Here is a 12,964-nt window from a genome sequence, read left to right as displayed (position 1 = left end):
CAATGAGCTATGTGTAGACAAGCTGGGAATCACAGCCCTTGCTTGTAGGGTGGATGTAGCCATGGAGTTGTTGTGTGCCGCTTATTCCCCACAAGCTTAATTGTGTCATTTGCATGACTCCTCTAAACTGCCGCAGTTTGGGGAGTAAGAGTCTCTGAGTTAGATGCTAGAAAAGAATTGAGACCTGTACATTATCTGAATAAACAAGAAACAGGGAAATGAAGTCATTTTCTCAACATTGCCAACTCTTGTGCTTTTATCGTGAGTTTCATATTATTTAGAGTGTCTCTAGCTCCTGGTTTCATCTGATTACTTGAGAATCTCAGCTTTGACTTATAAAAAGAAAAAGTACATTTCTAAGCCTTATAGTTGTGGAGAAAGCCTTGAAAACATGAATCCTAAAGATTAAAAAAACAGAAGGCAAATTTTAAAAAATCCCAACCCAGATTATTTTGTAAATCTCATTATTTTTAAGCCAACTTCATGATATCTGGCGGTCTGACTCATGATTTGTAAATGCCTGTGGTTGGCAATACAGTCTTCTACTAGAAATATTTATGCTGGCCACCGTTTATTTAAACTTCTTTTAAATGCACCTATCCATCCATTCCTGTGCATCAAGAAAAATAACCAATTTTAGCAAACAGTGAACTCTTCTCAACACCTCGTCAAGATTAAATCTGTTAACCCCTTTGTCCCGCTCGGGCTATGTGCAAATAAGCAGCTCATTACAAGTATTTTATCTTTTATCTAGATGGCTTGAAAAGTGTCTGGTACCTTAATGAAATTTATGGGACACTTACAAGTTTACACATATAAACCAGCACTGAAACGTTAGATGAGGCTGTTGGTAAGTGTTAACTGTGCCTACAGCTGTCACATTCTGTGCTGTCAAGGAAAATCAATAGGGATTGTACCATTTGTATTGTCTTATCTAATATTTGTTCACCATGAAGTGCCAGGCACAAGCACCACCTAGAGCATATTGATTTTGTGATGTAGTGTAATCCACACACACATAGTCAGCAGGTGAAACTCGCAGCTTCTGGAACCATACCATGCAGGTTTGGTGGGTTTTACTTGTGTTTCATCTGGGTCAAGCTCACTGCAAAACAACAACAACAACAACAACCTTATGTGTAAATATTCACAAACAGAAACATAACTGTATTATTCACCATGTAAAGAAGCTGCCAAGAATGAGGGACACCCAGTGAGAGTGCTCTAGTTTTATGAGAATTGGTACGCAGCAGCAGAAATAGGGTGTTCCTTTGTAAATCAGAATAGTCTAAGGAGAAGAAGCTGCAAGCTATCTGAAACAATTTGCGAAGTTAGTAAACATGTAGTAGTAAGTGCTGCTTGTCTGATCCTGCAGTGTTGAAATCAGTGAAAGCTTTGCCACTGATTTCCCTGAGCATAGGGGTCACATGTATAAATGTAGGATGTCTTTCAACCAAGAGAGGGGCCTCGTTTTTAGTGTTCCCTCTTATATCTATGTACCTTTTCATAGGACTCAGGTTTAACACCTGTCCTTCACTTTTCACTGTGCGCTGTACTGTACATATGTAAAAATGTGCAAACCAAATTGTAAAAACACAGAAGTGAACGGCACTGCAGAAGTTCAAGCTGGGTTGAAAAAAATGTGTAAGTCAAAGAATGCAGGTGTGTGAAATAGAAAAGATGCGCGCATCAGAGTTGAAAAGAACTAAACCAGGAGTTATGTCATAGAAACAACATCCAGATTAGAGAGACAAGCATTTTTAAAATGCTCTAATTTAAAACATATTTGCCAAACTTCAGATGTAAACTGAGAGCTACCTTTATAAGGGGCAACACCACCAGGCCTGAAAATAAGCCATTTTAGGATCTGATCCTGCAAAAAAAACACTTATTCATGTCCTTAACTTTACACATTAGCCGTTCCATTGGCTTTGATGGATGACTCACAAAGATAAAGTTAAGCTGCTGCATAAGTGTTTGTAGGACTAGGACATTAGTGATGGGGATAGTATTAAGTAATTTAAAACAGTGGCCTTTCACCTTTTATTTATTTATTTTGGGGATTCGTGTTGGCTTAAGCTCAAGAAATATTCACTGGCTGGTCTCATTCTGTTCCTTGGTGGACATTGGTCTATATCATAGAACCACAACATACAGCAGAGCACACAAATATGGCATGACTGGTAGTAGGTGCTCAAGGAAGCCCTAGTACTGTAATAGCATAAAGCAGTGCAGTTCAGGAATGAAGAGCATGGGGGCAAGGGGGGAATCTATATGTTCCAATGCCATTAGTCTCTCACTTTAATAAGCCCTACATTAGCACACAATATTTAAAATAAAGATAACATAACCGATGTCCAGGTCTGCATGGCAGCTTTGTGTACAGATAATTTTTCAAAACCCCACTTCATTCTGCATCTATCATATGTGAGGAAGGGAGATGCAGATAATATGGGTTCCAATTACAAAATTACCAAAATGTTGCAAACAAATTATTTGAAATTTTATATTCTGTCTCTGAGATAGCAATGTAGAATACAGTATGTGGATGGATGGTTACTGTATGTCATGTATTGAACATTACATTTGTTATGGATGACAGTACTTCCACAATCATGTAGCCTCCAATTCAGAGCTCAGTTTAAAACAAAAAAACTTTACTTTTCTTCAGAAAAACAATCCCCTTGAAATGCAACATGCCATATCTCATTCCATGGCAGAGTTTTTCTAGGATGTTTGGAAAAAATCAGAAAGAATTTTAAAGCTGTGGGATTTAAAAATTCCCCCCAGTGACATATTTTTTTTAAATGATCCTAACAGTTTTTGGCTCTTCCTATCTCCAAAATGGCTCAGCCAACAAACTCCAAATTTGTTTGGTATCATTCGCCACGTGGATTCTGTGGCTTGGGTGAGTATTTTTGTTGGGTTTCTTTTTGCAAGGGAGGTGTTAGTGAGTCGATTACAAAAGTGGATAATACGAACCCCTCACTAAAGTAGGCAGGGAAGAGACTAATTAGGGGATCATTCGAGTAGGGATATAAATAAAGGCACAGAAAGGCCGGAGGAGGGGGACCTGAGGGGAAAAGGAAGTGTTCTTCCTTCTAAGTACAGGCCAAGATACAAGAAGAAAGCTGATCACCTTGCTGTAAGGAGAGAAGAGACTTTGTGAAGTAGTAAAGGTCTGTTTGTCACTTTACCAGGCTGAAAAAAAAGTCCCAGTTCTGATTCCCTTTTCAATGGGATTGGACAGAGAATAGATCTGCACAGTTATCAGTGTTTTAAAGTGGCCGGCTGCAGTATTGTTCTTCCTCACTCCTCCCTTCCTGTTACCTGTGGATACAGTTTGGGCTGTACAGAGCAATGATTTACACACACACAGATACACACACTGCACTGCTCTACATTTTTTTCAGATATTGGAGGGAGAGATTTGAGGTGGAGGATCTGTGGATGAGCAGGAGTCCAAGAGGAGGCCTGTAGAAGTGGGGACGTGAGTTTCAAGGGGAATAGACTGGGTGACTTAGAACTGTGCCACTATGTGTTGGATTGGGGCATCTGTGGGAGGAAGAAGAATATGAGACGACAGGAGACTGGCAGAGCATGCAGTGGGGAAAGAGGGGGGAGTGCAGGGAGCCAGGGGTATAGAAAAGGGTGCAGGGGATTGGGGGAGACATAGACGATGGATGCAAGATACTTGAGTAGGAAGATATACAGGAATTGGGATGGGGAAATGGAGAGTTTATGCATGATAAATTTTAAATATTTAAAATTTTCTAGATAGACAACTTTAAGCACTTAGTTTACAGCAGGGATCGGCAACCTTTGGCACACGGCCCGCCAGGCCGGTTTGTTTACCTGCCGCGTCCACAGGTTTGGCCGATCGTGGCTCCCACTGGCCGCGTATCGCCGTTCCAGGCCAATGGGGGTGGCGGCCAGCACATCCCTTGGCCCGCGCCGCTTTCCACAGCCCCCATTGGCCAGGGACACCGAACCGCGGCCAGTGGGAGCCGCGATTGGCTGAACCTGCGGACACGGCAGGTAAACAAACAGGCCCAACCCGCCAGGGTGTTTACCCTGGCGAGCCGCGTGCCAAAGGTTGCTGATCCCTGGTTTACAGTGTAGATAAAAAGCTCCATTCCCTTCCACTGTCCTCTAACCCCATAATCCACACAAATACAACTCTAGACACACACAACTCCACATGCACAGAGCCTCATAAAATGTCACAGTAAAGGTCCCCTCCTGTGGACCTTATATCCCAGATAACATTTATAAAAAAAAAACAAATTAAGGAAATTCCCCCCAAAAAAATTCATTACAAGAAGGTTTTAAAGTTGAAAGTGTGTTTCAGTGGAGTCTAGTTGGCACCCAAAACCAAGATTAGTCATCTCTTCACAAAATTGTGAACCTTAAACACGCACACACACACACACACATCTACAAATGAACAGTTACAGGATTCACCCAGTTTCTTTATTCTCATATAATCCTTCACCATTATCGTTCCATCAGATTTACACCGCCGCCTGACATTAATTTTGCCCTCCCCAAAAGTGTCCGATATGTATGCAAATGTTAAAATAACAAATGACTGGAGATCAGAAAATCTTTTTTATTTTATTTATTGAAGGGACCCATTTCCAGCATATTACTACATTACTCACTACAAAAAACTTCTTGTTATCGGATACACAATATAGTTAATGTAGTTATAAAATATAACTTACCAGGCCTATCTACAATCACATAAACCTAAAGCACCATGCAATCAATGGACATTATATCGCCAAATTACACCAGTCATTCATTTAAATATTATTTTACCCCTTCATCATATCACACTATGAAATATCTGATGACATATCTTAATATACCTTTTGAACTATATTATTTTTTGAATCTTTACTTCACAATGAAAATAACATACAAAATCAACAGTACACATCCAGCAGCATATTTCCATTATACAACAAATCGAGTTAGCCAAACTAAGATTGGGTGTGTAAAACAGGGAGGCTTATAGTGAGTGATGAAGGATTGTATGGCAGACAATTATTGGCTATTCCTTAACTGATCATTTCCATACAGTTATTAATATTTGTTTTTTAAACGTATTGAATTTTTTAAAAGAATCAATTAAAATGTACCTTCAGATGTAACATTTTTATTGTTTTTGTGTGTGTATCATAATAGAATAATATAGTCAGGCTTAGCAAATATATATTAAGTGCATATCTAGGCCAAGAAGCAGCTACTCCAGTACAGATGCTTGCTATATGTTTTACTGTGCAATGACCATAAATATGGAGGCCACTTAATTCTGGCAACCTAATTCCAGTACTATCTGCAAATTCATATTTGCAAATATCAGTTCTCTGTACACTCGGTGTTCTATAAAATGTGTGCAGCATAAAAATGCCACCTGATTCTAAAAATGTTTCAAACTAAAAGGTGAGGCTCCATACACTGTTTACCTGAAGCAATTACTTTTTAAAGAATTCTGTGTAGAATAACTATTGATTTACCAAGATAAAAATAAAGTTTCAGGAGCAGCTATAAAAATATTCTAGTTACTCCTCTAATAAAGAACAGACAGGTTTTTTAGAGCAAAATAAAATTAAAAGTTGCATATTTAAAGCCTGTTCCTGCAGTTGCTTAATACCATGAAGAGTACCAATACTCATGTTACTAAGCCCTTTGCCTAGGAGAAAGGGTTTACCAGATTGCACCCTTAGAACCAAATGCTGATCCCACCTGCACCCATAGCGTGGAGTCCAGAACTTGGCTTTGTTCCACAGCAGCAGAGGCCTAATCAAATGCCTACTATCCCCCCCGCCACACACACACACACCCTCAAGAACAGTTCTACAGAAGGACCTGTTGTTGTCTGTCCCCCATGCTCTCTGCCCAGGAGCAGAGTCTCTGCCCCACTTAGAGGCTAAGGGATCACCTCAGGGAGGCACTCAACATATATAGTATCTCCCTAATTCCATAAGAGTTAGTTAATGGAATCCCCCACCCCTCCTAGCTGTCAAGTAGTAACCAAGAAGAGTGACTGGGCCTTGCAGTCCGAGATGGGAATCTTCAGGATGATATCTCTGAAAAAGAGCTGCCACCCTAGGATGAAAGTGAACAAAGCCCCCTCTGCCGCACACACCAACTACTGTTGGAGGGAACAGATTCTTCACACAATGCACAGTCAACCCTGTGGAATTGTTTGCCAGAGGATGTTGTGAAGGCCAAGACTGTAACAGGGTTCAAAAGAGAGCTAAATAAGTTCATGGAGGATAGGTCCATCAATGGCTATTAGCCAAGAAGAGCTGGGATGGTGTCCCTAACCTCTGTTTGCCAGAAGCTTGGAATGGGCAATGGGGGATGGAGCACTTGATGATTATCTGTTCTGTTCATTCCCTCTGAAGCACCTGGCATTTGCCACTGTTGGAAGACAGGACACAGGGCTAGATGGACTTTGGTCTGATCCAGTGTGGACATTTTTTTGTTCTTATTCCCTCCCCATCAGCTCCTCTCTCCCTTGGGCCAGCAAGGTTGGAGGTCTGGGCCTAGTCCCTCTTCCCCAAGCCAGTTCCATTGGGTTACTGTTGCAGTAATCAGGAAGGTGAGAGTGGCAGGATCTGCAGAAGCCGCTCAGAGAAGATGAAGCTCATATGCGTGAACTGTCCAGTTCCCGCAGTCTGTTCCAAGGTCTCATGGAGACAATTAACCTCCCTTCTTCACCAGGTCCACCTGTCTCCAAGATCAGTTAAAGCAGCAAAGAGTCTTGTGGCACCTTATAGACTAACAGATGTTTTGGAGCATGAGCTTTCGTGGGTGAATACCCACTTCGTCGGATGCATGTAGTGGAAATCTCCAGGGGCAGGTATATATAAGCAAGCAAGAAGCAGGCTAGAGATAACGAGGTTAGTTCAATCAGGGAGGATGAGGCCCTCTTCTAGCAGCTAAGGTGTGAAAACCAAGGAAGGAGAAACTTCAGGACCAGACTTCAAAGAGAAACTGCTGAGCATCAGTTCATCTGCAAATTTGACACCGTCAGCTCAAGATTAAACAAAGACTGTGAATGGCTTACCAACTACAAAACCAGTTTCTCCTCCCTTGGTTTTCACACCTCAGCTGCTAGAAGAGGGCCTCATCCTCCCTGATTGAACTAACCTCGTTATCTCTAGCCTGCTTCTTCCTTGCTTATATATACCTGCCTCTGGAGATTTCCACTACATGCATCCGACGAAGTGGGTATTCACCCACGAAAGCTCATGCTCCAAAACGTCTGTTAGTCTATAAGGTGCCACAAGACTCTTTGCTGCTTTTACAGATCCAGACTAACATGGCTACCCCTCTGATACAAGATCAGTTAGGCTGCTGAGGAGAGACCATATATTGAATCATAGAAATATAGGGCTGGAAGGGTTCTCAAGAGGTTGTCCAGTCCATCCTCTTGGTCTGATGCAGGACCAAATATACCTAGACCATCCCCGACAGGTGTTTGTCTAACCTGTTCTTAGAAACCTCCGGTAGTGAGGATTCCACAGCCTCTGAAGGTAAGCTGTTCCAGTGCTTAACTTCATAATCCAACACAGCTGCAACATAAAGTTGGGACATGGCCCGTGAAACACAAACCTGCAATCCTCCCTTAGGAAGTACTCTCACTGAAGCCAATAGTTTTGTCTGAGGAAGGGCTGTGGGATCAAGCCCAGATTTGGATAACTCCATATTTATCATGCTTCAATATTTGTGCAATGAAGTGGGGAGATGAGTATCATATAGATGTGCATTAGAGCAAATGTGTTTTAGTTAATAGAAATGATTTTGTGGCACCCTGACTGAAGACCTTAGAAATATAAATTAAATTATCTGTAGTTATAATGTAGCTTTACAAGTTAAAGGAAAGCTATTGACACTCAAAATGCAACATAAACAATAGCAGATTGTTGCCAGTTAATAGGCCACTTCATTGTTTAAGGGTTCTGTTCCTTGTTACCCATTCCCACCTTTTGGCAAACAGAACTTGTGACGACAGATTTTGAAAAAATTAACAGACTGAAATTTTCAGACCTTGATACATAAAATTAGGCATCTCAATCTGTTTGCAGTCACCAAGATAATTGGCCTGATTTTTCAGAAGTGCTGAGCATCTACAACATTCATTGAAAACAATGGGAGTTGAGTGTTCAGTAACTCTGGAAATCCAGCCACTTATTTACACATATGCATATGGAGTTAGGTGTCTAACTTCAGCACCCAAATAAGAAAACATTTGCCATAATTCCTAAGCCCTCAAAGTGTCATTAAAGATACAATAATAGTAATAACACTTAGGTCTTGTATAGCAGTTTCATCAGTAGATCTCAAAGCCCTCTACAAAGTAGGTCAATAACATTATCCCTATTTTATAGTTGGGAGTTATAGAGTGGTTGAAACATTAGGTAACTAAACAGATCTTTTTGTCTATTGAAAATGTCCGTATTATTTAATGTCTCTCTTTATTTTTTTATAATTTGCATTTTTAAACCTAACTTCATTATTCTTTTGATGATTTAACTTTTTTTTCCTGACGTGCTAAAGCACCTAGCATACCATTAGTGCTACGCATCTAAATAATAATACATTTTGATACAGGTGGTATAGTATTCTAAACACTCAACTATTTTACACTGACAGTTTAGCTTTCACTGTCTTGACATACAATCTTTCCAGTGGAAAGTATAATCTCTGCTATTGTTCCTATTGAGACAAGCATAGCTGGAGGAGGTAAAAACCTATCATTGTTTGTTCAGCACCAATTCCTAATCAATAAGAAGCTAAACACTTCAGTAGAAAAAAATATTACAGCTTTGTTTCCACAAAATGTTACCATTTTTTTCCCCTCTCATCTTCATCAAAAGCAGCATTCCCGACAGTGCCCGTTTGCCAGGAATAGCCAAGATATAGAAACCCTATGGGGTCTTGTGATTCAGATTTAGGAATATCAGACCTAGAAGGTCTAAGGCATTGTGTATTAGTATGTATTGAGGCCTCATTCCAGGTGGCAAACAGCTGCACCTTTTAATAAAACTTCAAAACTAAATCTGAAGTGCTTGCTTTCAGGAGATAAGTGTTATATTTAATTGAATCATTCTCAAAACATTATAGATTAGGCAAGAAAAAGGATTGTGAATATTTAATATATTTGTTTTGTATTTCCAATAGTCAACAGAATAATGAAATTCCTTAACTACTTCTCTTTAACTTGCATGAAGAAAGCACGGTATGTTGCTAAATCTCTTTTCACCAGCACTGCCGAGAAACAACTTTAATCCTTGTTAGAAAATTGCAGAGTCTGGGGCTGACAAAGAGCTCATGCTTGTTCTATTGTGAGTGCTCCTGGGCCCTGAGAGTGGAGCCCTTTACAGCTGCATGGATCCAGCCTGGCTCAGCTGTACTATTTAGGAGAGGAGGTTTGTCAATTTCTATTGACAATGGAGAGAGTTTTTCAGTGCCTGTAGCAGTGCTGAACACAGTTGGGGATCAATGCCAGCCATTCAAGCTGCACCCTCTTTCATTGCTTTGGTTTGTTAATTCAAGACTAAAGGTCCACTGAGGGGGTTTAGGGTGTTTAAGAAAGCTGATGAACTGAGAGCGTTTATAGCCCTGGTGTGGCAATTTCCATAGTCAGTGGCAACTATTGGCACTGAGGGAGTTGTGTCCTTGTTGACCCTCTTGTTATTAAAAATGCACAAGTGCTGCGCTTCTCAATATTTCAACACTCTTTCATTGTCAATACCACCTTCTGAGCCCTTCAGCTTGTTGCTTGCTCTAAAGATCTTCTTAGATTGGGTTTGAAAACTTCACCTTAAACACTAGATTAGACTGATGTTCTGTTTTCCGTGCTCCTGTTGATTTGTTGAACCTTCCCAGGGCTGGAAAGCAAGTAGCAGCTTGATGGGGAGACAGGCTGCTAATATGATTTACCAGTCTACAGTCATGCACAATAAGTGTGAATAAATACAGGGGTCTCACAGAGTCAACCCTAGCCTTTCCTTTTCTCTTATTTTTACTTTAAAAGAGATATCTGTGGAAAATTGAAGTGAGTAATGCATGCCCTTACAGGAGCTGGATGAACCATGAATAAGAAAAAACTAACATATTTTTTCTTAAAGTGGTTGGCTGCTGTCATGCACTGATGTGAAAAAATATATAATATTCACTTACTGCTTTATGCCTGCATAGACCACAGCAAAGAATAAGCCACTAATACCGTATCATTGACATCTACAAGAGTCTTACTGCCCTTCCAGTGTCATTGTTAGAAGGGGGAAAGTGCATTTTTACCAGTTAAAAAGGAACTGTTTTTATTTAAAAACTTTGAAAGCTAAAGGCCGTTATCTGACTGCTAAAGGTTGCAAGCGAGTTTGCAACAGATCTTCCAAATGACACGTTGGGTGCATACTCTGCCAATAAACTATACTGATGGTCAAAATGCGTGGCCTGCTTTCCAACTCCCTCTGAGATTGTAGCACTGTGCCTATTTTAACACCATTTTAAAAAACAGAAATAGGGAAACATTCATCTTAGATAGACTAGAGGAAATTCCTTAAATGGCCAAAGTCTGTGTATTAGAGGCCAGAAAGTAACAGGTATTATTTCTAGCAATGCTACTGGTGGGGCGGGAGAGGAGAGACCCTGAAAATACGCTAGCTGTGATTCTTGTAAAAATTCTGTGACAATTCTGACTTTAAAATTTGAATGTCATTTTCCATATAATGCTTTTTAAATATTTTCTTAATGTGTTTTGATATATAATATCAGTTAATTCTGTTTAATGGTAATTTCACAGTATGATTTTCCTGTATATGGTTAACTTGTTAAAACTAGGCTAAGAATTTTTCAATGATTTTGATTTTAACATTTTACCATTTTTGTGTTAATAATTATAAAAATGCTTTTTTGCCCTGATTTATTGATAATCCTATTTATACAATGGCGGGATAAAGTTAATTTTTATTTGCCTCTCAAATATTGCCTGAGCAGCATTTATTCTTTAGTCTCCAAATTTAGCTGAACTAATATGAAGCAGTGATTTTAGTTTCTTGGCTGTGTTTTCAATCTGTCTGTCTTAGTGGGGTGATGTAACAAAGTTGCATTCTATGGCAGTTTTCATTTACATATCTGGATTTTTTGAAAATACACACATTTTGAGAGAATGAGACAGGTTCTGTTTCAATTTTCCTTCTACAACACCATTAATTTCAATAGTGTTACACAAGGATAACCAATCACAGAATTTATCACAGTGTCTGCAGCTTGCTCATTCATTCCTTACCAATTATTTCAACACAACCCCCTTAGCAGAAGTAAATTGTAGCTCATGTTATGCAGGTCTTTTCTCATGGAATAATTTCTTGAAAATTAATTGATAGAATCATGTTCTGTGTTTCTCCCCTATGCAAGATTAAGATGTGTAGCACCTAAGCAACAAGAGGATAGATTAGGTCCATCTTGTTTCAAAGAACAGTAGAGGGTCCAGAGAGAATGCATGGCTATATGACATTTCAAGTTTATCATGTCAGTAGAGTCCAGCAAGTGAATTCACATATTTGCTATTTGTTATAGTACATGACAATCATCCTGTATCAGCCTTTACTTGAATAAGACCCCATTATCCATCATTTCAAAAAAATGTGAAGTAATTGTAATGAAAACCCTAAAATAAGTGTGTGACTAATAAAAGAAAAGAAACTCTATTAACTCTATTTCAGTGATCCGGAGCAATGTTCCATGGATACCAAATCAACCCTACATAATATTGAACAAATCAAGTTACTTCATTTTATGAGATTTGTGTAGCCACATGCATTTTATTCAGTGTGTTTGTTCAGTTCAATATAATAATAAATTAATAGGAATACATTTGAAAAAAAGTAAAGTTAATTTATTTCCTATGATATGTAATTAAAATACCTTTTATACATATTAAACAAAATTGTTAAAGCAACCTTAATAAATACAAGTCAATATTATATGAAAATCTTACTTTTAATCATTACAAACATTTCTTAAAGCTGATTGCTAATCACTTCTGAGTCTAGATTTATTTTATTTACTATAAAGAAAAAGTATTTAAATATATATCCAATATATGTATAAAAAGCTTGTTCCACCAGGCTGGCATTTTTGGTATAAAGAGTGCTACTTTTATCATTAGTTAGATGAAATCCAAAAACCACATTGTGTTAGATCTTTCAATATTTTTAATTGGGCTTACAATATTCAGAGAGTGCTAAAGCTACATACAGTAGCCATCCTTCGAACTTCGTTAATATATGCACCTTGTATCATATGCTACATTTTAAAACATAAACACACAATGTTTCTCTTCTTTACATATCTGTGTATGTTGTAAGGGGACAGGAAATTACAACAGGAAAGGATTTAAGCCTCCTCCCTGTGGGAGAGAGACTATAAATAAGGATGAGAAATGAACTCTCTCGAAGTGTAATTTCTTATTTCTAAAATGAAACAAGACCCTTCCTTTTTTATACTTTGACTGAATGACATCTGGTTAGTAGTTTACATGAGAGAGAGAGAGAAACTGCTACAACATTTTGTAAAAACTCTGTTAACTTTAGTTAATTTTAATGCAACTTGGTGCTGTATCTTCTTGACCACTCGTATATTTGAGCTGGACATTATTTTTATGATAAAATGAGCACCAACTACAGTAAGATTATTTTTGCAATATCCATTCATAAAGCGTTGAGTGAAAATGTTGACACACATGCCTAGCATGCAAAAGGAAGAAGAGATATCTTGTAATATAATTAGTAACAAATGGAAGGCAAAATCCTGAAAAGCTTTTTATTGTCTGTTTCTGGTTTTACTGAAGTAAAACGCCCATTGACTTTGGGGTGATTTCGCAAAGTCAGGAGTGAGTAAAAACAGAATAAGGACTTCAGGATTTTTGGCTCATCGT

General features: G+C 38.8%; 1 protein-coding gene across 5 annotated transcripts in view; it reads left to right on the top strand.

Moving 5' to 3' along the window:
• CADPS2 (calcium dependent secretion activator 2) overlaps nucleotides 1–12,964 on the top strand; it is a 530,263-nt gene that overhangs the window by 510,864 nt on the left and 6,435 nt on the right. The window lies entirely within an intron of this gene.

Source organism: Mauremys reevesii, linkage group 1, assembly GCF_016161935.1.
Source record: "Mauremys reevesii isolate NIE-2019 linkage group 1, ASM1616193v1, whole genome shotgun sequence".
Taxonomy (NCBI): Eukaryota; Metazoa; Chordata; order Testudines; family Geoemydidae; genus Mauremys; species Mauremys reevesii.
Note: the sequence above shows the minus strand (reverse complement) of the source record. Positions and strands in the feature narration are given on the sequence as shown.